Here is a 25,207-nt window from a genome sequence, read left to right as displayed (position 1 = left end):
AACTAGCTATGCTTTACCTTCTATTTCTTCTCCTAGAAGTTTCAGGTCTTTGAATAAATTTCTACTACAGTTACATCAGGCAGATTCTGTCAGTGTTATTGTTTTTGAGGTGGGGAGATGGACTCTTGTAACTTTCTTCTCTGCCATTTTTCCTGATGTCACTTGATAGTGTCCTTCAATGCACAGAAGTTTTTAATTTGGGTGAAAATCAATTTTTCTTTTTTATCTTTCATTACTTGTGCTTTTGATGCCCTATTGTAGAAACCATAGTCAAACCCAAGGACACAAAAATGTCCCCCTGTTTTCTTCTAAGAGTTCTACAGTTTTAGCTCTTATTTTTAGGTCTTGGAAATTTTTGTAGTTTATTTTTGTACTTGGTGTTGGGCAAGGGTCCAACTTCATTCTCCTCATGTATGTTGACAGCTTAAGAATGCTATTTGTTGAAGACACATTGAATGGTCTTGGCATACTTTTCAATGTAAGAGTTTATTTCTGGGCTGTTAATTCTATTCCATTGGTCTATCTGGTCTATTGTTAGGCCAGTGCCACACTGTTTTGATTACTATAGTTTTATATTAAGTTTTGAAGCCATGACATGTGATTTCTCCAACTTTGTTCACCTTTATCAAGATTGTTTTCACTATTCTGGGTTCCTTAAAATTATCTATGAATTTTAGGATTTTTTTTTTGCAAAATCACTGAATCCTTAAATCACTCTGGGTGATACTGTCATTCTAACAATACTATCTTCTGACCCATGAACATAAAATGTCTTTGAGGTAGGTAAGAACAAATGGAAGGTAGGGATTTATTTTCTGAAAATAGAGCTCCAAGAAGGTAATTTAACTAGTTCACTCATTTGTTCATTCCATAAATATTTATGAAGTACCTGCTCTGTGCCAGGCAATACCAGAGGTCTAATAGAGAACAAAACAGATGATATTCTTTAATAAGGAATTCGTGGAGGGCTTCTTATATGTGGGGCGGAGTGGCCAGGCTAAGCACTGAGGAAAGAGAAACGTATCAGGATCTACTCCCCAAGGAATTCAGTCAGTTAGAAGGCCAATCATACAAACCAGCAATAATGCAATCGTGACACATAAGTGCCCACACGAGAGACACAGAGGCCCAAGCTGTACTGTGTGCATGTTGAGCTTGGAGTGGGCAGGGCTCAGAGAAGGATTAACAGAAGTGATATTTGTGCTGAGTGTGTATAAGTAGGAGCTTGCCACAAAACAATGGGGAATGGTCATGGATGAGGAGCAGGTACCTTCTCAAGAGAGGAGATAATACCTACATAAGAAATGAAGCACGAACTCACAGAGAGCAGGTGTGAATGTTGTCATAAGGGAATAAGTAAGCAAGACTGGTCAGACATTAAAGGGCCTCTTGTTATTCTAAGGCTTTAGAATATTACCCTGAAGGCAATGGGTACCCACTAAGGGCAGATGAGCTTAGTGACATGCCCAGAGTTTTATTTTAGAAAGAGGATAAATTAGAAAACCAATGTAGGAAACAGTCATGGGAGTCATAATCCAGGCACAACCAATGTGGGCCTGGTCTAGGCATGAGAATGGGTGAAGGGACCAGTTTGCAAACAATAAGTGACTGCTCATCTTTAGCAGATGTTCTGAAGAGGAAAGAGAGGATGATGCCTCCCACCACCCTAGAAGTCTAAACATGATCACAGTGAACCTCAGAAAAACAACCCAAGTGGAATTAAGCAAGACATCCCACAAGAGTCAAATTATCCCTGTACTTTCAGGTAACCCAAGAAGAGACTCACAGCACACATATGGGATATGGACACACATGCAGCACATATGCACTTATGGGATATGCATATGCAGCTGTTCTCAGTATCCATAGGGGATTAGTTCCAGGATCCCTTTTGAATACCAAAATCAAGTCCCTTATATAAAATGGCATAGTATTTGCATGTAACATATGCATATCTTCCTGTATACTTTAAATCATGTCTAGATGACTTGTAATACCTAATAACAATGTGTTATGTAAATATTATTGCATTGTTTTGTGAATGACAAGAAAAAAAGAGTGCATGTTTTCAGTACAGATGCTATTTAAATATATATATATATATATTTTTTTTTTTTCAGTCAATCCTGTTGATTGAATCCACAGACACAGAACCTGTGGCTATAGAAGGCTGGCTGTACTGAGTTTTTGCATGTCGTGGAAAGCAACACCAGATTCTTGGTGCTCTGTTAGGTCAAAGAAGTCTCACGTATGGCTTCCTTGTGATATCTTTCCCCTTTACTCCACCTCCTATTTATCTCTAGGAGACGGGAACTGTTTTTCCTCCCCATTTCCTGGGCTGTGCAGGGTTGACTGACAGGGAGCCTTCAACAATCATGCACATGAAGCCGAAATTTAAGTCCCTTCACAGCGCTTACCCAAGCTCCTCCAAAAGACTTGCCCTTGCACGTTCATTGTAGACAAGAGGCTGTTTGGTTTGTCTAACACACACACCAATACAACAACAACAAAAAATGCTGATGGAATAAAATGTGCAGCACCATATGACAGGTTTAATACCAGAAGTTTTAAGGTCAGTATAAAACTGAGCTGGAGAGGATGGGAAAAAAAATGGCATTCTTAGAATTTTAACGGGGGGAGCCATATTGGGTATTTTTATGTCTGATGTTCACATGTCACAACAGGATAGTTATTAGGAGACAAAATGCCACATACCGAGAAATAAAATGCATCAGTATGTTTAATAGTGTGTTTGACATAAACATGTCAAGGCAACATTTTTTTCATACAATCTGGGTAATACTGTTGATTTTTGAAAAGTACTATTTTGTTGTTGTTGTTGTCTCGTCTATTTCTATGTAATTCAAGAAAGAAATGACTATTAGTCCTCAGGAATATAAGTGGCATTGCTGCTTGGCCAAATTTTTTCTTCAGTGTCAGGGATCAAATTCAGGGCCTCATGCTTTGGAGACCCAACCCACTGGCCAGTACTTTTAAAGGGTTCCATTGTCACATATTAACTAAAACCTGTTAACCCTCATGTATTGCCCTTATTTATTTAATTGACACTCTTTTGACTATGAGTTATTAACAAGCAGAATTTTAAAAGGTGGGGGAGCTAGTCTGAGGGTGTAGCTCAATAGTGGGACACTTGCATAGCATATGCAAGGCCCTGAGTTCAGTTCTCAGCACTGAAACAAACAAACAAACAGAACTCAAGAGAGATCCACAAAACCAGTCCACTTGTGGAAAGGCCTGACAGAATTTAGAAAAAGTTTAGATCTATATGTCCTTCTGAGAAAGAATCTATATGGATTTATTGCCACTTCCAGCCAAGGTATTATCAGAGAGCCTGGAGGAGGAGCCCTCTCAGGTATTGACAGGAGACTGTTACCTGGTCCCAAGACTGAGCTGAATGTGTCTAAAAGCTGTCTTATCTGGTGATCTCAATAACCCTGCTCATTAGGAGTTCATGGCATTTATACCACATGCCTACTTTCCATGAAGCTGCTGCTCCTTGAAATGAAGATTTCTAAAATGTAATTGGTGGGAGGAGAAAGCTCTCCCACATAGAGCAAGCAAAGGTATTAAATGTCAAACACATAATCACATCAACTCTATGTGAGTAAATAGAATTTATGCTTTTAAGTTCTCTGATGTTGATTTTGCCACAAGTCCTGTTTGTTCTCTCAATCTTCTTAGATTTTTCTTACAGAGGCTGCAACAATAAACTTCTGTTCAACTCATCACCAAAAGCAAATTAATGGAGGTCTCTGAAGCAGTGAGAGCTTCTACTTTTTTGGAAGACAATCTAGAGGTACCTTGTTGGGAGAGAAGAATACAAGCTAAAAAAGAGAATTTCTTGCATCAACAGATTGATTTAGTATACCACTTTCAGCATTGTTTAAAATGAAATATTAGGCAAAGTTTCACAATTTTTTATTTCAATTATAGCTAACACATTATAATATAATACATAATATATTGGGTCACATTGTAAATAAAATATATTTTGTACATGACTTGTGATCAAAAACATTTGTTTTAACTTTTTTTTTTTTTTTTGTAATTGTGGATGGACAGCATGCCTTTATTTTATTTGTGTACTTTTTTTATGTGGTGCTGAGGATCGAACCCAGTGCCTCCCACATGGAAGGCAAGCACTCTCCCACTGAGCTACGGCCTCAGCCTGTGATCAAAAACATTTGAAATATATTATTTTAAAAACATTACTTCTCCCAAATTGGGGCGTCTCTGGTCCTGTCAATCCAGTGAGGTTCTTCATAGTGTGTATCTGTGTAAATCACACCCAGTAAAAGATTTATAAAGCACACCAAACATTTGTAGAATCATATCAAATAAAAGAGTTTCAGTGATTGGGGAGGGAGCTCCAGGAGGCTCCCTAGGGACAATGATATAGCTTTTGTGATGCCACCTTTGCTAATAAAGATTTTAGTCTAGAAAGCTGCAGAAGGCTGAAAGGTATTCAGGAACAGGAACGTGGGATAGAACATGTCAGGCAAGAGAAATCCTGTTAGTGCCTCTGAATCTGGCGTGCCACTGACATTAAGATCAGCCACACTGACATGGCCAGTTCCAAATGCACAGGAGACACCCCACTGGAAGTTTCTTGCCATCAACTCCTGGTCACCATCCTCTGTCAGCTAGCTGCACTGACCCCAAATTTCTCATCCTCTACCTGATCAAAGTGATCAAACTCCCATCACTCTTGGTCCTTGCAATGCTTCCTCCTGCTTCATGATATCTTGTCTCACCAAGTCTCCTGTCTTCTTCCAAATTCCTCTCAGATTTCATGCCTTCATCATCTCTTTCCTGAGTAAGCCAGCCTCACACCCATCCCTCCGTATCCAGTTTCCCAATCACATCTTTCATCCTTTCTACCCCCACATATCCTAACAGTGACCATGTATGGGATTGTTTGTGTCTATACTCTTCAGGCTGTTTGCATATTTTTGCCTCTTTCTGGGATTGAACCATATCCTCAAGAAACTTCCAGCCCCTACCAGGGCAAGAACCACACCTAGAACATTCTTGGTAACCCCTGAAGATTGCACCTAACATGGTAAATGCTCAGCGGCAGCCTGACTACTCCAACTATACGACCCAGATAATTGGTTGATTGAAATTTCAGCTAAAGGAAATGAGCAATCCATGAAAAATGGCATCCTCACTAAGCCAGTCTGTTTCGAGCAGTTAGTGTCTACATTACAGGCATTTGGACTTACAATGCTTTTTTTTTTTTTTTACTTAAATCACAGAGCTGCTCTCATTGCCTTGACAAGGAGTCTGAACCCAACTTAGCAGGTACTTCTTTGCTGGCCTGTTACCACCACCTATTGGCTCCTGGAGGAAACAAAAATGAGCATTATATTTGAGGGTATGTTCTTCCATCATAGTTTCCAAGAGGCTTTTGGGAGCTAGAAAACGTTCAAGAAAAGCCATCAGGTAGAAAATAGGATGCTTGAGAAATGATTTTGCATTTTGTGTCTTGACTCTGTTTTCTTGTTCTTTATTGAAGTTGACTTAGGGAACTCAAACACAGTGCCAGCATTTGTGCTACAAACATAAGGACAGACTTGACACCTCTCCCATCACACCCCCCCCCGGAAAAAAATGGTCATAGAGAAGTAAGCTACATTCTGAGAAAACCATCATTCCAAATCCACCTTCCCAAGCACCTCATTTCAGCAGACTTTTTATCGATGAGGCATCTGTTAGATCACCTGTCTTTGTCAGGGCTTAAAACACAGCTCCTTGCCAAGCCAAAACAAACATCTAGATCTTTCTGTAATGTCTCCAGTCCATCCTTTCTGTTCACACTATATCAGCATAAGGATACCACTGCATTAGAGCCTTACAAGATACACTAAACTATCCCCAGAAAATACACGTGTTTCTCAAAGTAAACTGTGTTCCAGCCCACCAAAAGCAGAGGACTTGAATGGAAATTTCCTGCTCTGAGTTCAAGCCACCACCACTAACACCAACAAATGTGGTGAGAACAGTTTGCAGAGACATAAGTGAACGTTGATTTTTCTCAGAAGACAAGGATCCTCTCACTGCTCCAGGAAGAACATAACCCAGTTGTTTGTCATTTTGAAAAACTTCAGAGTTGACCTTTGGCCATAAGAAGTTAATTTTTAGTGAAAAAAATGATAGACAACTCTAGTTATTTATCACTGTGCAACTAACTACTCCAAAAATGCTGTGATTTAAAACAATTTATTATTAAATTGAAATAAATTATTAAATGTAGATAACAACGTATTGTGTCTCACCACTCTGAGGGTTGACTGGGGGACTTTCTACTCCACATCATGTCAGCTATAGTCTCTAAGGTATTTAGCTGGGTAGGCCTGGAAGGCACCCTCCTTCTCTATGTGGTGTCTCATCCTCCAAGGACTTGTCTCATGGCTCCCATCTCTCGGTATAGCCTGAACTTCCTACAACATGGCAGCTCCAGGAAGGCAAAAGCAGAAACTCCCAGATCTCCTAAAAGGTCTGCTTGACATTGACACAGTGTCATCGCTATATCATTCCACTGGTCAAAGCAAGTCATAGGCCAGTCCACATTTAAGGAGGAGAGAGACAGACTCCACCTGTTAATGGATATGAGCCTACACAGCAGGGAGGAATCATAGGTGCCATTTTTAAAGGCAACCTCTCATACAGACCATCCCAGAGAAAAGAGAACCAGAGAAGCTTCATTCCTCTTCCTTCTATGAAAAAGACTGGGAGCAAGTTGCAACCTCTCTGAGTTCAGTGTCCTTATTTGTAGAATGATGTAACATTTACTATTTGAAGGGGTAAGATTAAATAAGATAAATATAGTTACAATAGTCCTGCCCTATCTGTGGAGGATGCAATCCAAGGTTATAGTGAATGCCTGAAACTGCAGATAGTATGGAACCCTGTATATGATTTTTCCCCCTATACGTCCTGCAGCTTTGCCATATAGCATCACATTTTTATGCCCTGGTGCCTCCTGTGCATCACTACTCTTGCCCTTTAAGTGAAATAGGGATTACTGGAACAGAAACACTATAATACCACAACAGTAGATCTGATAACTGAGATGGCTAAATGACTAACGGATGGGTACAGGGTGAATGCACTAAACAATGGGACAAGTCATGTTCCAGGTGAGTTGGGGAAGGAGTGCATGAGATTTCATCATGCTAATTGGAATGGCATGCAATTTAAAACTTATGAATTGCTTATTTTTGAAATTTTCCATGTAACATTTTTGGACTGAGATCAACTGAAATCTTGGAAAGCAAACTGTGAATGAGGACAGGGGCGGCTGTAGTACAAGGCAGATGGTACATGGTACATGCTTAGGTTCAACCAACATATTAAGTTCCCATGAAATGTTGGACCCACAACATTCACCTATAAGGATGAAATTGAAAAGTAAGTGCCATTTTTGGAAGCACGTATGGTTCAAGGTTGGCTCCAAACATTACCCTGAAATGAGTTGCTGGGTATTTTTATGAAAGTAAAGATGTAATTTTATTTCTTTTCCAAGTCGGCCATTCTTTTGAAGTGTACCTGGAGATTTCTTGAAGGCTCTGGGTGGATCCCAGACTATTAATCTCTGTCATTCTTAGTGTACGTCTGATGGTCTAAAACCATTCTCTTGGCAGCTCTGTGAATTTTATCTCCATTTTTCTGCTAAGAAGACCAAAACTAGAAAGGGTTAAGCCATGGGATGGCAAAGCAGTTAGGGGACCCAGCTCTGGAGTTCATGTCCTTCTAGTCGACCCACATTAGCAGAAATTTCTTCTAAGTGGACTCATCATGGAGAAGCCAATGTCTCAAACATGGTCTCCAGGAAGTGGTGGATAGAGTAGGGAGCTCATACCTCTGATGCCAAAGACACAACAAAGGATCCTGCAGGTCTCTCTCCTTTTTCCCATCTCCCCACCCTTTCTGAGATAAATGGAAACAGGGATTTAGGCAAGCCCTTTAGTGGGGAAAAATATGTGAAGAATTTTGCTTAAGAAGACCTACAGCTAAATTGTGCCACCTAGTGTGAGACCCTGAGACTCATGGGAGACAGTGAGTTGGGGCCTTGTCCCTATGCCTCCAGGAGCACAGCGGGGTCCTGGACACTTAGGGAGGAGAAGCAGTACTTCTAGCCTGGGCAGGGTATGAGGGCTTCTGGCTGCTGGGCCTCTGAAAATGAAGCATTAGGCTCAAGTCTTGCCTTTAACCCCGCCCCCCCAGCCTTTGAATATGCAGGGAGGTGTAAAACTGCAGTCTCTTAGCCAAGCCTCAGTGCAGGAAATTGCTTTTTGCCTATTGGGATTCCACATGCCTTTTCACTCTGCTGGCCTCTGTCCCAGCAGCCGATGTGGTAAGCATCTGCCAGTCATGGGGCCCAACTCTCTGGCTCCCAGGCCTCTTTCTGGTGATTTTTCCTGGATGATGACCTTGGTAAGTCTGGAGCAGAGCAGAGCAGAGCTGTAGTTCTGGAAGGCACACTGCAGAGATGAATGGAAACAAAGAGTTAACTCAGGCTATAACAGAGATCTCTGGATCCCCTGGAAGCTCAATTGAAGTGTCAAGAAGACAATTCAGCTACCAGCCTTACTCAACTTCCCTCAAATCTGTTCCAGAGGTGGACTTTGCCATACCAGCTCAATTCCCCTGTGCAATAAAGTCTCTGGTGTCAAAGCAAATTGACAGCAGATTTCATTTAGTGTGAAGCCTTTTAAGGGGGCTTTAAAAGTTGAGGTTTTTTTTCTTTCTTTCTTTTTTTTTTTTTAATCTGAACCTATTCATGAGGAAACGATCAGACAAATCCAAATTGAGGGACATTCTGAAAACAACGGGCCTGGACTTTTCAAAATTGTCAATGCATGGGGAAACAGGGCTAAGGAACTGTTCTAGAGAAGTGGAGGCTAAAGAGATAGGACAAAAGATGGAATCTGTGACACTGAGTTGAATCCTGGAACAAGCAAACAGAGAAACAGTTACAAAGGACTGTACTGGGACAACAGGGGACTTGAATACAGACTGTATATTATATGATAATGTCACATGATGCTGAATTTTCTGATTTTGATGTAGGCAATGTCCTTGGTCTTAAGAGATGCACAGAACACTTACAAATGAAAGGGTATACTTGTGCAACTACATCTTAAATGGGTTCAACCAAAACAGATTGATGATGATATGACATGGTATAATATGATATAATGTATTTTGGCAGATGACAGATAAATAGTGCTATGTGTCCCCCAAATTGTGGGTGTTAGAAACTTAATTCATAATTCAACAGTAGTGAAGAGTGGGGATTTTAGCAGGTGGCATTGCCATGGGGGCTCTGCCTTCATGAATGGATTAGTGTCATTATTGTGGGAGCACATTTGTTATCACAAAAGTGGGTTTGTTATAAAAGTTAGTTCAGCCCCCTCTCAGTCTCTCTGTCTCTCAGTCCTGGTCTCTTGTTCTGCCTTCCACCATGGGATGATGTGGCAAGAAGGCCCTAACCATATGCAGCTCCTACAGACTTCCCAACCTCCAGAACCATAAGCCTAATGAACATTTTGCTTATAAACTAGACAGTCTGTGGTATTATTTTATAGTATCACAAAATGGACTTAGATAGATACATAGATGCATAGGATAGATAGATAGCATAGATGTGATAGATAAATGATAGATGAAATTGGTGTGATGGAGGAGATAGATGTGATAGGATAGAAGTGATAGGTAAATGGTAGATGGATGGATAAACTGACAGATAACAAATGGAACAAAATGTTAACAACTGGCAAATCAAGAGGAGGGCAGATGGGTATTTATTGTACTATTCTGCAGCTTTTCTGTAAGTTTAAATTTTTTCAAAACAAAAAAGTATGTAAGGAAACTCTTTAAAAGGAGAAGGAGCAATTTTGAACTTCTATAGAATTTAAGATAGTAGCTACCTCTTAGGGTAGGTAAATAAATGGAAACGGAAGTAGTCATATAGTTAATTTTAACAGTTTTAGCAAAGTATGACTTTTTTTGTTAATCTGAATTTATTCATGAGAAAACGATCAGACAAGTTTTCTGTTTAATTTTAATATCATGCTTGATAAATTAATAATAAAATCTATTATACATTGTCATAATTATTATATAGAAATATTTTTGCAGAAATATTTATTTTGCAAAAATGGTGCTTTTTTCATTTTTGAATTATCTTTTATTTATATTCTTTATGTATTTGTTATCAGGAGAAAATCAATGAAAGTCTTTTATGGGGAGAGTCTGGATTCCATGTATCTGTTACCAGCAGGGAAAGCCCACCCTGGCAGGTAGAGGGGAGAGGGCTCTGGTTTACAGCAGCAGAACTGTTTGGCTGTGGAATGGACCACATGTAGTTGATTCTTGCTCCCAGAGATTTTCAGGAAAGTCTTCCTCACTGATCAACTGCTGCTTGATTTGATGATCTGTCCAATTGACCAGGGAAAGGGGATTTTGTTCTTATCTTTTTCCCTTATAGACATCCCTACCTTTAAAGTCACCCCCATGCTTAAAGTTGGTGACAGGAAACAAGATAGTGCTGGAACCTGGGGTATAACAGATGGTCCCCAAGTGGTGTGATCTAAGAGAACCCAAGTTCCCATTCCTCCCACCAGCTCACTGGTTTCCTTTAATGGATACAAAGCCAGAAGATGTCTGACAAACACAGAATTACATAATACTAGCCACATCAAGAGTGGAAGATGGAGTCATTCCTCTGCCTAAACTTGTGCACAGACTTCCCAATGCATCTCAAATTCACTTTGCCCGCTTGCCTTCACCTTGAAGGCTCACAAATGACCTGTCTACCTCTGTACCCTTATCTTCTGTGTGTTAGCTTTTCATCACTGTGACAAAATACCTGAGATAATCAACTTTAAAAGGGGAAGATTCATTTTGGCTGGCAGTTTCAAAGGTTTCAGTCCATAGTCAGCTGACTCCATTGCTTTTAGGTTTGTTTTGAGACAGAGCATCATGGCGGAAAGGTGTGGCTCATCACATCATGGCTGTGAGGAAACAGAAAGAGGGGAAGGGGCTAGTCGATAAGACATAGTCCCCAAGGGTGCACCCCCAAGGACTCACTCCCTTCAAATAGGTTCTGCTTCCTACAGTTTCTACTACCTTCCAATAATCCATTCAGCTATGAATCCCTCAATGGCTTAATCCATAGTTAAGGCCAAAGCCCTCATGATCCAATCACTTCCTCGTTTTTTTCTGCTCTGATATACACAAACCTCATGATCCCCCTGGAGATTTTGTACTTGCTTTTCCCATCTCCTGGATGCTTTTCCCCGCAATCTCACATGATTAGATTCCTCCTGCTTAGATCTCAATGCAAATGCAATGCTTCTAAAGAGGAATTTTATGATTCCTCAATTTGAAGTGACCCACCTTATAGGTGCTCTCTGTCATATCATCTGTGTTATTTACTTTTCATAGTTATTTTACTATAATTGTCTGATTTACTCATTAATGTCTTTTTTATTCATTTCTCACCAGTGGAATATAATTCCTTGTTTGTTGAAGTATCTCTAGTGACTGTGCCACTGAAACATATTTATATACTTCTACTCTTGAGTGATTTAGGCAATTGTTCTATCTTCTACCTTCCCCTTCCAGTTTCATAGAATAAGTCATGAAATCTAAAACACCATGTCAATGCGAAGAGGAAAGTGTATGTTGAGGGCAATTACCACTGCAGCTACTGTGTGCCTGATACTTGGGAAGTGCTCTTTAAATATTAATTTCTTTCCTTCCCTTTAGTATTTTACAAAGCAGTTTTTACATATTTGTCCTTATCAAAACCCTTTGTAGTATCTAAGAAGTGATTAATATCCCCCACTCTACAGATGATGAAATGAAGAACCAGAGAGGAAAAAATAACTTGCTCAGAATCACACAGACAGGAGGTAACATGGGTTATTCTTGAATCCAGTCTGTTCTTTTTCAAATTTTAAAACCCATGTTGCTTACACTCCCTGAAGATTTAATAATGTGGTTACTTAAAGACACAAAAAGATACACATGAGAGGTGATGATGGAGGACCTTTTTTTTTTTTTTAAGTATTGGAAATTAAACCCAGGGCCTGGCACATGCTAGACAAGCACTCTGCCCCTGAACTACATCCCAGCCCTTTTTATTTTTATTTTGAGACAGGGTCTCATTAAATGGCCCAGGTTAGCCTAGACTTTGCAGTTCACCTGCCTCTTCCTCCCAAGTTGCTTGGGATTACAGGTGTGCACCATCACACCTGTAGATAATGAGAGATATTTACCACATTTCTCAGAGGGTGGGAGAAAGGAAGGGCAGTGCAGCCCCCCCTTGAAATGTCTGTGGGGTTGGCTCTGTCTAAGTGCCAGCCCTTCCTATTCCAATCCTTGTGCTCCCACGTCATGATTAGACAATGGATAAACCTGTCAAGCCATTGCTCATCAAAACCCAGAATGCTGATCCTCAACACATCCTCAGAAAAACCACATTTCTAAAAGAGCATCCATCTCTCCCACTCCAGGCCTCAGTATCAGGTAGGTCGATTTTCCTGCCCATCAGGAGACGTGCTGATAGCCAGCTGTTGCCAGGTTAAAGTGACTGACCTGGTTGTCAGTGTTCATTCAGTAAAGCTGTGTGGAATACTCGGCATCACTTCTGCCACCCGAGAAAGATCCTGATCTTTCTGCAGCAGCCAAGCATGTGCCTCATCACCAAGACCAGAAAACTCCTTCTTGTCCTCAGTCACATTACACGGACAGGATTCCCCATTCTGCTGTCAGCCATTGCTATAGTTTGGATCTTAAATGTCCCCCAAGGTCCATAGTGTGTCACTATTGAGAGGTGGTGAAACCTTTAATAGGTGGGATCTAGTGGGACATCTTCGGATTATTGGGGGCATGACCTTGAAGAAGACGATTGAAACTTACCCCTTCCTCTTTCTCTCTTTCCCTTCACCACACTTTCCCACCACGGTGTGCTGCTACTCCCTGACCAGAGGCCTAAAAGCAATGTGTCCACCTGTTCCTGAACTGGAATCTCCCAACCTCTGAGCCAAAATGAACTTTTTCTTATTTTAAGAAAAAAGATTGATCAATTCTGGTATTTGTTATAGTGACAAGATGCTAACTAACAAAGCCATCAAGAACACCTGGCTGTAACTTCTGCTCATTTGAGCAATATCAGGGCTACCATGCCTAGAAATAAGAGGGGAGCAAATAGCAGCCCCATATCTACCCTGGCCTGACCCCACTCAGGCTTGTTACATGCTGTGCTGGTTTAGGGCTGCCATAACAAATTACTCAGGCCTGGATGGCTCAGAACAACAGAAATTCATTTTTCTCATATAACAAAAGATCAAGTTAAGGATCTTGAGATGAGGAGATTATCCTGGATTATCCAGGAAAGCCTTAAATGTAATCATCAGGAATCTTATAAGTGGAAGACAAGAAGGTCAAATGAGAAAGAAGCCCATGTGACACCAGAAACAGATATTGGAGTGATGACCTTTGAAAAAAGAGGAAGGGGTTACAAACCCAGAAATATATGCACCTCTAGAAGCCAAAAAAAAAAAGGAAGAAAGAAAACTTATTCCTTAGACTCTCCAGAAGGAACAAGACCTTCCAATTCCTCAACTTTGGCTCAGTGAGATTAATTTCAGACTTCTGTATGCAGAACCACAAGGGCTATTGTATCTGGCTATGCAGGATGTGCACTGCTCAACTCCCAGGGGGTTTGGAGTTGTCTGTCCCACTGTTTTCTCTGTGAGTGGCACAGGCATGGGGGGAAATGAGACAAATTTAGAGCCTCTCTGAAGGCTCCTGTGAGCATTGTTTTTTCTAATGGAATTTCAGAAGAAGACAAAATCAGACATGTATGTGTGTTCAGTCAGAAAAGTGTTCCTACAAGCATCCAAAAAGTTTTTAAATCACTTACCTGCCTTATGTCTCATTTTTATCTTAATACTATTTATACAAGACGGGTGATGACCATATTCCCTCATTCCCATTCATATGCTTTACCCAGGGATATAGTCTGAGCTTCTGAATCTTAATCTGAGATGCCATGAGTCATGGAGTACCATTAAACATGTAATGTCACTGTCCCCCAAACCTGCAATACCTCCACAAAGGGCATGGGGAAGGTCAGGAAGGAGTAGAGATTGAGGCAGGAGAAAAATTTGAAGATGCCAAGTTTTCCCAGAGGTTCATTGAGACCTAATTATTTTGTAGTTAGAAATGATCCACAAAGAGTAATGAACAGGAGAAAAGAAGAAAGGGAAGTGGGGAATGGGAGGGAGGGAGGAATGAGAGAGGGGAAGAGAAAGAAAGAGGAAGGAAGGAAGGAAGGAAGGAAGGAAGGAAGGAAGGAAGGAAGGAAGGAAGGATGTGTCTGGCATAAATAAGAATTTCCCAATGAAAGAGAAATTGTAGAGATTATTAATAAATTTTGGACTTTTATTTAATCCAAAGTTATGCAGTCATTCAAATATATCCAAAGAACAATTCAGTTTTTTGTTGTTGTTTCTTTGTTTGTTTTTTGTTACCTGGGATTGAACTCAACCACTGAGCCACATCCCCAGCCCAATTTTGTATTTTATTTAGAGATAGAGTCTCACTGAGTTGCTTAGCGCCTCACTGTTGCTGAGGTTGGCTCTGAACTTGCAATCCTCCTGCCTCAGCTTCCCAAGACACTGGGATTACAGGCATGTGCCACGGCTCCTGGTCAATGCAGTTATTAAGCTCTTCTAAATTCTAAACCCACTGCTCTATTCTCAGCTTGTGATGCTAGGGTTGAGATTTTGCCTTAGTTTCTGTTCAACCAGCTGCTTTCCACCGGGATTTGCCAACAGTGATTAATAGAGGGAGACTGAGGCTGGAAGAGAGAAAAGGTCTCTATCCCTTCCTGCTCCTGGTACTTCCTGTTTCTGAGCACTTCCTGTACCTGAATATTTTCTATTTCTGAGTACTTCCTGTTCCTGTCTACATCACTTCACAATGATTCTTTGCCCATGCAGTAGCAGTTCCTTCCTTGCAGCAGCACCCAAGATGGATGGATCTCAAAGACATTCTGAATGAAACAAGCCAGATTCAAAAGATGCACATTGTGGGATTTCATACAATGTAACATTTTAGAAAAGGTAAAGTTATAAAGATAGGAACAAGAGCAGCAGTTGTCAGGGAAGGGGGAACACAGGCATCAAGGATTCGTTTCTGAGTACAACAGGACTGTCAGGTATCTTTTTTTCTTCCAGTTTTATTGAAGTATGGTTAATAATTCCAATTCATATATTTTAAGGTATATAATTTGATGATTTGGAGTTGTTCTATGTCTCTATTGCAGGGGCAATTTCAGAAATCTACATGTGTTAAAATTCCTGGAACTGTACACCAAAAATATCAAATGTAGATAAATTTGAAAACTAGTAATAGTAAGAGAGATTAAATAAACATATAAACAAAGACAGGTAGGCTCTTGGGGGAAACGACTGATTCCAGGCCTGAGTTTTTCCATCTTGAAAGTGCAAGATGAACCTGGAGCATCTCATTATGCCAGAGAGCAAGAAAGTGCTTTGAGAACACAGCTTCAACTTGAAGGTACCACCACTGGCCAAATTTGGGATTATCTGCCTATTAAAATGAAAAAATTAGAGAAGGACAGATGAATCTCAAAGACTTTGTAAATGAAAGAAGTCAAATTTTACTCCATATAAAGCAAAACCACTCCCCTTATGGTCAGGAAGCAACAGAGAAAAAGAGGAAGAGACCAAGGTACCATAATCCTTTCAAGAGGTCATACCCAGTGACCTAAAGGCCTCTCATTAGGCCCCACCTCTTAAAGGTTCCATCACTTCCCAAGCACCACCTAGAGATCAAGCCTTTAACATGTGATTTTCCAGAACACTTAGGATCCAAGCTATAGTACTCTTCAAACTACCAATGTCATGAAAGACCACAGAGACTGGAGAGCTGTTCTGGATTAAAGGAGATAAAGAGACATGACTACAAAACTCAATATGAATCTGGATTCTATTCTGGATTATAAAGAGCTATTTAAGGTTCTGTAATTTTCTTTTACTACTGGGGATGGAACCCAGAGGTGCTTTACCATTGAGCCACATCCCCAGTCTTTCTTATTTTTAATTATGAGACAGGGTCTCACTAAGTTGCTGAGGATCTTGCTAAATTGCTGAGGTTGGCCTTGAACTTTCAATCCCCCTTGCCTTAGCCTCCTGAGTAGTTGGGATTACAAGCATGAGCCACTGCACCCAGCAAATATTCTGTAATTTGATGTGGATTTTGTGTTGGAAAACTGTAATTTATCAGTGTAATATCTCCCAAGTTTAATGGTTATATTATGCTAATACAGAAGCATGCCCTTTTTTCTTAAGAGAAACATGATGAAATATTTAGGCATTGAGTGTAATGATGTCTAACTCTAAAGCTTGATAAAAATGAATACAGAATGAGAGAGAAAGCAAATGTAGCAAATTGTTCACAATTGATGCATCTATAATAGGTGAGTGTTTACAGGGGTGTATTGTACTTATTCTTGCTATTTTTACAAAGGCCATTTTTTTAATAAAGCAGAGAAAAAGAGGGGAAAATGATGAAAAAGCTTAGTATTGACAGGACATGAGGCACAGGAATTCCTCATATACAGCTGGTGGGAGTATGAGTTGGTAAACTTGTCTGGAGGGAAGCTGGACTCATCAGAGAATAAATTGAGCAAATACTTTCGCCTGGACACTGCACTTTTAGATTCACTTAAGGAGAACATTTACTAGTGTACAAAGATGTATATGCCCTAACATTTCATTAAAACCTTATGTTTTATTCCCCCCCAAAAATTGCAAACAATTTAATGTCCATCAGGAAAACTGGTATGTAAATGATGGAGCATCTCTAGCCTAGTGGCCTGCTTTTAATTCATGTAGAACATGTACTCTGAAGTCAGACATCCTGACGGTGCTGATTAATTTCTTTGTGTCTCACTCTCCTCATCTGTGTAATGAGCATAATAAAAACCTCTGCTTACAGAGTTATTATGAGATTATGAAGATCACTCATGTATTTAGTACAGTGCCTAGCACATAACAGGAATCAAATCAATATTACTTATCAATGGCTATTATGCAATTGTTTAAAAAAAAAAACATTGATGCTGTCCTGTATTTATTGACCTGGAGTGAAGCCTTCTACATAGTGTTGAATTAAGAAGCAGATTACTGGGCTGAGGTCGTGGCTCGGTGGTAGAGCGCTCGCCTAGCATGCATGAGGCACTGGGTTTGATCCTCAGCACCACATAAAAATTAAAAAAAAAAAATACAGATATCGTGTCCACCTAAAAAATAAATATTTTTTAAAAAAGAAGCAGGTTACTGAATATATTGCATTCATAAAGTGTATTTTAATTTCTGCTTGTATACATTCATGGTGAGCTGTCTGAAAGTTTGGCCGACTAAGGGCTAGTAATGGATGAGTAGGGTGTCAAGGCTTCCAATCTTCTATTTTCTTCTTTGTACATCATATATTGTTTGATTTCCTTTTTAAAAAATAACCTGTATAATGTTTTTACAATCAGATTTAATTTAATTTTGGAAAAATAAAGAAATCGCATATCTGTGTATCTTGCCTGCTTAGGCCTGGCTTTGTCTCAGAGGCTAACTGGATGCCCTGTTGAACAAAAGACCACAGGTCACTCTGGCCACTTCTGCTCATCTAAACTGGCATTCATTGACCTTTGACACAAGTTACTTTCCTTCCTCAGCCTGGGTATTATTCCTTCAGCTCTCTGCCAGGAACACAGGAAGCATTGGTAAATACATGTTCCTCTCTTTGTTCTCACCATGGAATTATATTTTCCCCGCGTTTCTACCTCATTTTTGTTTAGCCTACAGAGTATGCATGAAGCCCATGCTTGACTCAGGAAATGACAAAGTGCATGTAGAATGTTCACTGGCACCTACCTTGGATGGAGGGTACTCAGTTATTTCCTGGGTGGTTTCTAAAGGTATCCAGACTGTCCTGCAGAAGCTTCCAGCATCATTTTCAACCCAGGCTCTGGCTTTCTGCAGCCTGGCTGTTCACTGGGTTGTAGAAAACCTAACTGACCACGAGATGGCAGTCTTTCCTCACATGAGCCCTGCCAAGCCTGGGCCTGGGTGCTTCTGAATCCCGCTTCTGTGTTGCCTGAAGCAATTTCAGGAAAGAGATTCTTTACTAAAGAGACCTTCACTAAAGAAGAGAACAGTAGGATTAAATATTCGGAAACAGAAGAACTCGAAAAAGAAAATACAATTTCCCAGCACCACGTGCTCACCCAGCCTTCTCTTCTTCAACAGTCACAACAGTTTTGTGTCCATTTGCAGCCTGGGGTGGAATTAGAATTGCCAAGCATCCCAGCGAGCTCTGAATCCACATGCCTTTATCCCTTTTTTGCCACTCAAAGCCAGATATTGATGTCTGAAAACAAGATACATAAGCTTCATTATTTAAGTGACTTTTCCTTAAACAAGACTGCTTTAATACTTAACAAGGTAAGGAAGCTACATAATTTAAAATCTATGCAAACAGAAATAAGAAATTATTTGTAGCGGGCTCCACTTTTACACCCACCAACAAAGAAAGACATTCACAATTTTTTGCCTTCCCAGGGCCCCAAAATACAACACAGGCCTGTTCTCCGGCTCCCGGCAGAAGCCACAGCTGAAGCCGTTCTTTATCAGCTTTTCTTTCTCAATATTTACCAACCAATAAATCTTTTTTCCCCTAAGACAACTGACATTCGAATCCCATTCATGTGGAGGCTTGTTATCCAAATAATATTAAATAAACGGCTTCATGATCTACTGAGAATGTATTAAGATGGATTTTTTTTTCTTTGAAGGTCAATATTGAAGATGAGAGGGGGTTATTCTCCCCAAGCCTGGGGGAGGGGGTAGTTGCTCGCCTAGAAAAAGCACATCTCAATTTTCTAGCCTCCTGCAGAGGTGCCTCCCCTCTGTCCTAGGGCCATATATGCCCGTCTTTCAGCTTCTCACAGTCTCTGCTCTCGGGCATCTCCTCCAAGGCTGGCACCCTCAAGACCACGCCTCTCTGTGCCAGTATCATGGCAGTAACTGACGACCCCAAAGAATGGGAAAGGTTGCTAGATCTGAAGGAATACAGCCATCTGTCACCTAATGACAGGTATGTCATCTGAGAAATTCATAATTAGGCCATTTTTGTCATTGCGCAAGAATCAAAAATGTACTTTCACAAACCCAGATGGTGCAGCCTATTATACACCTACGCTCTATGGTAATATTGTCTTATACCACGTCCGTCACTGACCAGTGACTTTGTGCATTTTTCAATGTAGAATAAGTCAGTCTCCTGGTGAAAATTCCAATTCTGTTGTTCCACAAGCCATTGCCACCTTCCTTCCTTCTTCTGTCAGAGCCCTGTGTGATGCCCATGGAGAAGGTGCTGGCCAGAGGCATCAGGAGGTGGGAGATAGGCCATCTCTGCTACCAACTTCCTGGTGGGACCAGCCACCAGAAAGACTCTCCTCTCTGTGCCTCATTTCCTCCATTTGCACAATAAAATGCTCCACTCGCTCCTGAATCTTCCTGTGATGCTGCTTATCAAGGGCCTGCAATGAAGGAAAGGAATCTAGAGCATTGGAAACTCCCAGCCATCAGGGAGCACAAATGAGGGCTTGATCTTAGTGGAGGTTAAACATCTCAGTCCCCGGAGAATCTTCTGAGGAGTGGGGGAAAGGGTTTGAATATTAGTAGTGATGGATAAGCCATTTTAAAGGTTTTGTTGTATAAATCAATTTCATCTTTACGACATTCCCATGATATGCCCATTTTACAATTGGGGGCACTGAGAGTTTGAATACTCTCCACGAGGGTCACAGAGCTTTTAAGGCTCTGAAGCATCTGAAGCCAGGTGGCTTGGCTCCAGAACGCCTTCTCTTACCTCTTAACCCCTGGCTGACCACAAGTCCAGGTAACCTCAGAGGCTCATCACTGCCCGAACTGGTTGAAGAGCCCAGCTGCAACTAGATACTCTGGCTGTTGGAAAGTTGTGGTCCTTGGCCTTGGGCACTGCCCTGCAAATGGTCTTGTCTCCTTTCTTCCCCTCATCTTTATTTTGACTACTCTAACAGGTATGGCTGTGGGTGATATCCATGCTCACCAGCATACCCAGATTTCTGACATTATTTTAAAACTACAGGTTAAGCATCCCTAGTCTGGAAATCCAAAATCTGAAATGCTCCAAAACCCAAAATCTTTTGAGAACCAATATGTTGCCACAAATGGAAAATTTCACACCTGACCTAATGCAACAGGTCCCATTCAAACCACAGGTCCACTAAAAATATTATATCAAATTACCTCCAGGCTGTGTGTCCAAGGTGTATATGAAGGATAAACCAATTTCATGTTTATACTTGGGTCTCAACCCCAAGATATCTCATTAGTTAATGCAAATATTCCAAAGTCTTTTTAAGAATCCAAAGCTCAAAGCATTTCTAATCCCAAACATTTCAGAAATATTCAACATATACATAAATAAGAAATAAGTAATATTTCCCCACTAAAAAAAATACAAGCATTGTGGATAAGATTGAAAGTTACCATTGACCACCTCCACTTTCAATTTTCTTCCCTCCTATCCAGAAGAACTGCTGGCATCATTTTGGAAGTAGAATTACAAAGTATTTTCTATGAAAAGTATACCTTGGAAAACATATAGTGGTGCTTTTACTTTGTGGGGATTTTTGTGTCTTTCAGAAATAATATCATACTGGATATATCATGTGGAAATCACTTTGCTCATTTGATAATGCATCTTGAGATCTTCCTATGTTCCTATTCATAGATCTGCCCCATTCTTTTTAACCATTATAGAGTATTCCATTGCATGGGTAAATCTTAGCTTATTTTTACATTCCACTTTTTTTTTTTAAAATTGTTTTAGTTGTAGACAGACACAATATCTTTATTTTATTTATTTGTTTTTATGTGGTGCTGAGGTTCGAACCCAGTGCCTCACACATACAAGGCAAACACTCTACCAACTGAGCTACAACCCCAGCCCCTCCATTCCACTTTTGATGGATATTTAGGTTGTTTCTAAATGTGTAGTACTCCAGACACTCCTGTAATGTATTTCCTTTCACTTGCTTTCTTGTACATATATAAAAATATTTCTTTAGTATAAATAATAAAAATGAAATTGCTGAGCATGTGCATATTTTTTTAAACAAACACAAATATCATATAAGATTCTCACAATGCTCCCCTAAAGTATTCAGGGAAACAAAACTCTACAGAAATCCTAAGCTGTTATAAATAGTAGCAAAACATTAGTAAGAGTTGCAGGCAATGAGATGCAATAATGATAAGAGAGTGTGAGGCCAATGCATGGGAATGGTAAGACTATGCTTTTTGCTTCCATGTAAGAAAGCTTGTCCGGATGTAAGAGGGGTAAAGAAGAATTTAAAATAGTGAATATCCTGAAATGTATTATAATTGAAAAAAATTAAGGTAGCTTACATGCAAATATGTTGAGGTCCACTGTAATTAATGTGTAAATTCCATTTTCCTGCACAGCCAAGGCTGTCAACCAGTGGTTACTGTGTCCCCCCAATAAATTCGATGAGGCAGCAAACACTTCTACACATGGAGGTTCCCTAGGATTCCTGACATGTGTCAGAACAGACACTAGGGGAAGGAAAGGCTATCTGTCTACTACTTTACAAGGTGGTTGGCAGACCCCACCCAGGCTGGCACTTTCCTCCACATACACATACATGCACACATGTGCCCACATACAGAGCCTGAAGCATCCTCAGAATTCCTGCAACTCCTAGCTTATATATAAGCCTCTGCACCCACACCATCGAGGGAGGACTGTGTGCTTGGCCACATGTCTGGAGGGCATTTCAGTCTCTTTGGAACCTACTTGGTACCTATGGCTTTTAGTTGAGGGAAACTTAATAACAGACCAACCCTGCCAAGATACCAGTATTATAAATCATGTTCCAAACACTCTTTTTTACATGGAGTCTCTTATCTGATATTAAGATCAACCTCAGGCTAAAAACAAAAAGTGAACAACTGTCAGTGTTTGCAGAACCTCGACTTCACCTGTCTTAGATCTTCCCCTGCTGAAGACTACCCACTTCTCTTGCTTTTTGCACCTGGATCTCCAAAAGCTTATGTCTTGTTTCTTCACACCTTTGCCTTTCCAAACCTGCCACCATAAAAATAGCTCCTGTCTGCTCTCCAGACCTGTGTGATTCAGAGTGTGGCCCTGGCACCTATGCTGGGCTGCAAGGACATGAGATAAGGAAGGCAAACATTTAGAGACTTTGATAGCAATTTGACAGCCATCACTTGAGAGCTGTTAAATCTAATACAAAATTTGAGTTTGACTGTTAACATCTATTTTGGTTTCATTTTCCTAGTCATTCATTTTTATTGCATTTTACAAATAATCCCCATTCACTATGGATTGGAGATGGTTTTAAACGTGCATTTTTAAATCAGGGTCTTTGTCTTTCAGCTTTCTCCAGGAAATATAAAGCAGCTCTGTTCATATTCAAGACATTTAGTGCATATCATGGAGCAGGTGAAGCAGGGCTCCTTGGCCTAGTTATATAGTGTAAATGTGTTATCCCAATCTTCTATGTGTTCCTTGTTGTAAGAGGCTGTCCCCTGTGTTGATGGAAAATGTTAGCCAGCTTCACAGAATAACCCACATGGATTCAAAAACTAATCCCAAACATGCCAAGGCTGATTATTATTCATTTCATTGGACTTTCTGGGTCCAGGGAACATGCCGAGTTTCTGTCTAATGGCTATCCCATACACACCTGGCAGAAAACAAGCCAAGTTTATGAAGAGGCAAGACAGCAGGTGGCTTGTGTGATCTTGTGTTTGTGTAAAGCCACATGCATGTGAACAGGCACTCTGGATACTTGACATTTTCCTTCTCCTGTGTTTTCAGTAAAAGTACACATTTTCAAAAGTTCACATATGGAGATATTACCTATTTGAATAACACCTCCAAGACTAGCCAAAATTTTTCAAGGTTTGTCTCTTTCCCCAAGGACAAATGTGAACATTTCCTTGAACTGATGCCCCAGTTGTCTATTGCTGAACAGCAAACCTCTGCAAATCTTAGTGACTTAAGCCAACAGCAATGTTTGTTTTTGTTGTTGTTTCTAGGTTTGTTATTTTTGCCCCCTGAACATGCCATTTGGATGGATCTCAGTGGGAAGAGCATTTCTTTGCATCTCTGCTCCTCTTAGCATCAGTTGTGCAGCCTAAAGTCTGGAATAGAGTCATCAGCAGTCTCTCTCACTCATAGCTGGTACCTGGGCTGGAGAGATGCAGACAGCTGGGCTGGAGTAGTGCAGACTTTCCCGGCCTCCCTTTCTGTCCTTGTGTGATCTCTCTACATGGTCTTTCCAGCATAACAGCTTTAGGACCGCTAGATTTCTTGCATGTGAGCACCAGGATCCCAAGGCACTCATCTCAAAAAGAAGGAATCATGAGGAAACAGTACCACCTTCCATGACCACCTCAAAGTCATGCATTCTACACATCAAGGCAGTCACAAAGCCATTCCCAGTTTCAAGGGAGGATAAGAGACTCTGCATCTTGGCAGGAGTGAAGCAAAAAGAACATATGGGACCAGAAATATTGTTGCAATGCTTTTCAGAAACTACAATCTCTATTAGACTGTTTTTTGTTGCTATGATTTACCTGAGGCAGGCTAGCTTTAAAAAGAAAAGAGGTTTATTTAACTTCAATTTTAGAACCTGACAGTCCAAAGAGCATGGTGCAGGCTCTTTTCAGGACTGTACAGTCGGTGGTAGGAGCATGTGTAGAAGGAAACAATCACATCTACAAACAGTAAGCCAAAGAGAGGCCAAACGGGGACCAGGCCCAGGATTTTATTACTCTCATTAGAACTCCCTCCAGGAGACCTGTAATCCCTTCTGGAGGCATGCCTCTAGGGACCTAAGGACCTCCCACTAGTCCCTGTCTCTTTTAAAGATTCTATCACTTGCCAGGTGCATGCAAGTAACCCTAGCAGCTCAGGAGGCTGAGGCAGGAAGATCATGAGTTCAAAGCCAGTTTCAGCAAAGGCCAAGTGATAAGCAATTCAGTGAGACCCTATCTCTAAAAAAAAAAAAAAATACAAAATAAGGCTGGGGATGTGTCTCAATGGTTAAGTGCCCCTGAGTTCAATCCCTGGTGCAAAAAAAAAAAAAAAATTACATCACTTCCTCACTTCCCCATATTAGCACAATAACAACCAAGACTCTGACACATGAAACTTTGGGGAGCTGCACTAAAACCACATCTAAGCCACATCACAGTCTATCACCACAGATACACAGGTACAGAAGAAGACCGTGAAGACATTAATGAGTGTATTGAGCTTATCTAGGTACAAGATGCTTTGGTGCTGTGCTGGGGCCCAGGAATGACTGAGAACCTGTCAGCCCACTGTGACCACAGGAGAAGCATGGGATCATGTGAGTCAGGAAAGAAGTGGTGGAACTTCTTGCCACATGCATTTCTGGAGTCAGAGCTGACTGTGGCTCTGCAGCTCTGTGGCTCTGTGCCTCTGAACCTAGCTCAGCTCAGTGAGTGCACAGTGCTGATACCATGCTGTGCCCACCAGATCAAGAGCTCCCTCCACCAGGCAGCCTTCCTTGATCCTCCTCCACTGGATCTTTCCATAAGCTCTCTACTACTCTGAGCCGTTGATTTGTCTGTGTTCCATGAACAGCCTCTAAGTCCCTCCAGGTCTGGGACCACATTTGCTACCGTGCTGTTTCTCTCATGTGCCTGGGAAATGACTAGCCACATAAGGACCTTTGGTTGCCAATTGCTGAATGAGAGAAAAAAGTGGGCAAAATTCCAGGGATGGCCCCCTAATGCTATTTGTGTTCTTTTTGAGGAAGAGAAATTGAAATTTTGTTCTGTTTATATTTATTTCATTGGGAATCCCATTCATGGGCACACACTTACGTGTATTCTGTGTGGGGAACATGCTTTTGTGCATGAATGTGTTCATCTCTGTTTATATGTGTTATGTGCAAGTACATGTGTATATTTTTGTGTGGGAATAAGTCACGAATGTGTAAGCCCGTGTATAGGAAGCTGTA

The 25,207-nt window shown here is 40.7% G+C and overlaps 1 long non-coding RNA gene across 2 annotated transcripts in view; it reads right to left on the bottom strand.

Annotated features, from left to right (window-relative positions):
• Positions 1-6,948: 6,948 nt before the first annotated feature.
• The window catches only part of LOC125619063, a 58,381-nt gene continuing 40,122 nt past the window's right edge, over positions 6,949-25,207 (bottom strand). The window contains exons 1-5 of one of the 2 annotated variants that reach the window (XR_007350544.1): positions 19,360-19,681; positions 18,347-18,489; positions 17,994-18,216; positions 10,898-11,042; positions 6,949-8,507 (exon numbers count right to left, since the gene is read on the bottom strand). This is a non-coding gene — a long non-coding RNA (uncharacterized LOC125619063). Of the gene's footprint in view, positions 8,508-10,897; positions 11,043-17,993; positions 18,217-18,346; positions 18,490-19,359; positions 19,682-25,207 lie in introns of those variants that run through there. The other variant, XR_007350543.1, reaches the window with a different exon arrangement.

The sequence above is a fragment of the Marmota marmota genome, unplaced genomic scaffold, assembly GCF_001458135.2.
Source record: "Marmota marmota marmota unplaced genomic scaffold, marMar, whole genome shotgun sequence".
Taxonomy (NCBI): domain Eukaryota; kingdom Metazoa; phylum Chordata; class Mammalia; order Rodentia; family Sciuridae; genus Marmota; species Marmota marmota.
This window is presented reverse-complemented; position numbering and strand designations above follow the sequence as displayed.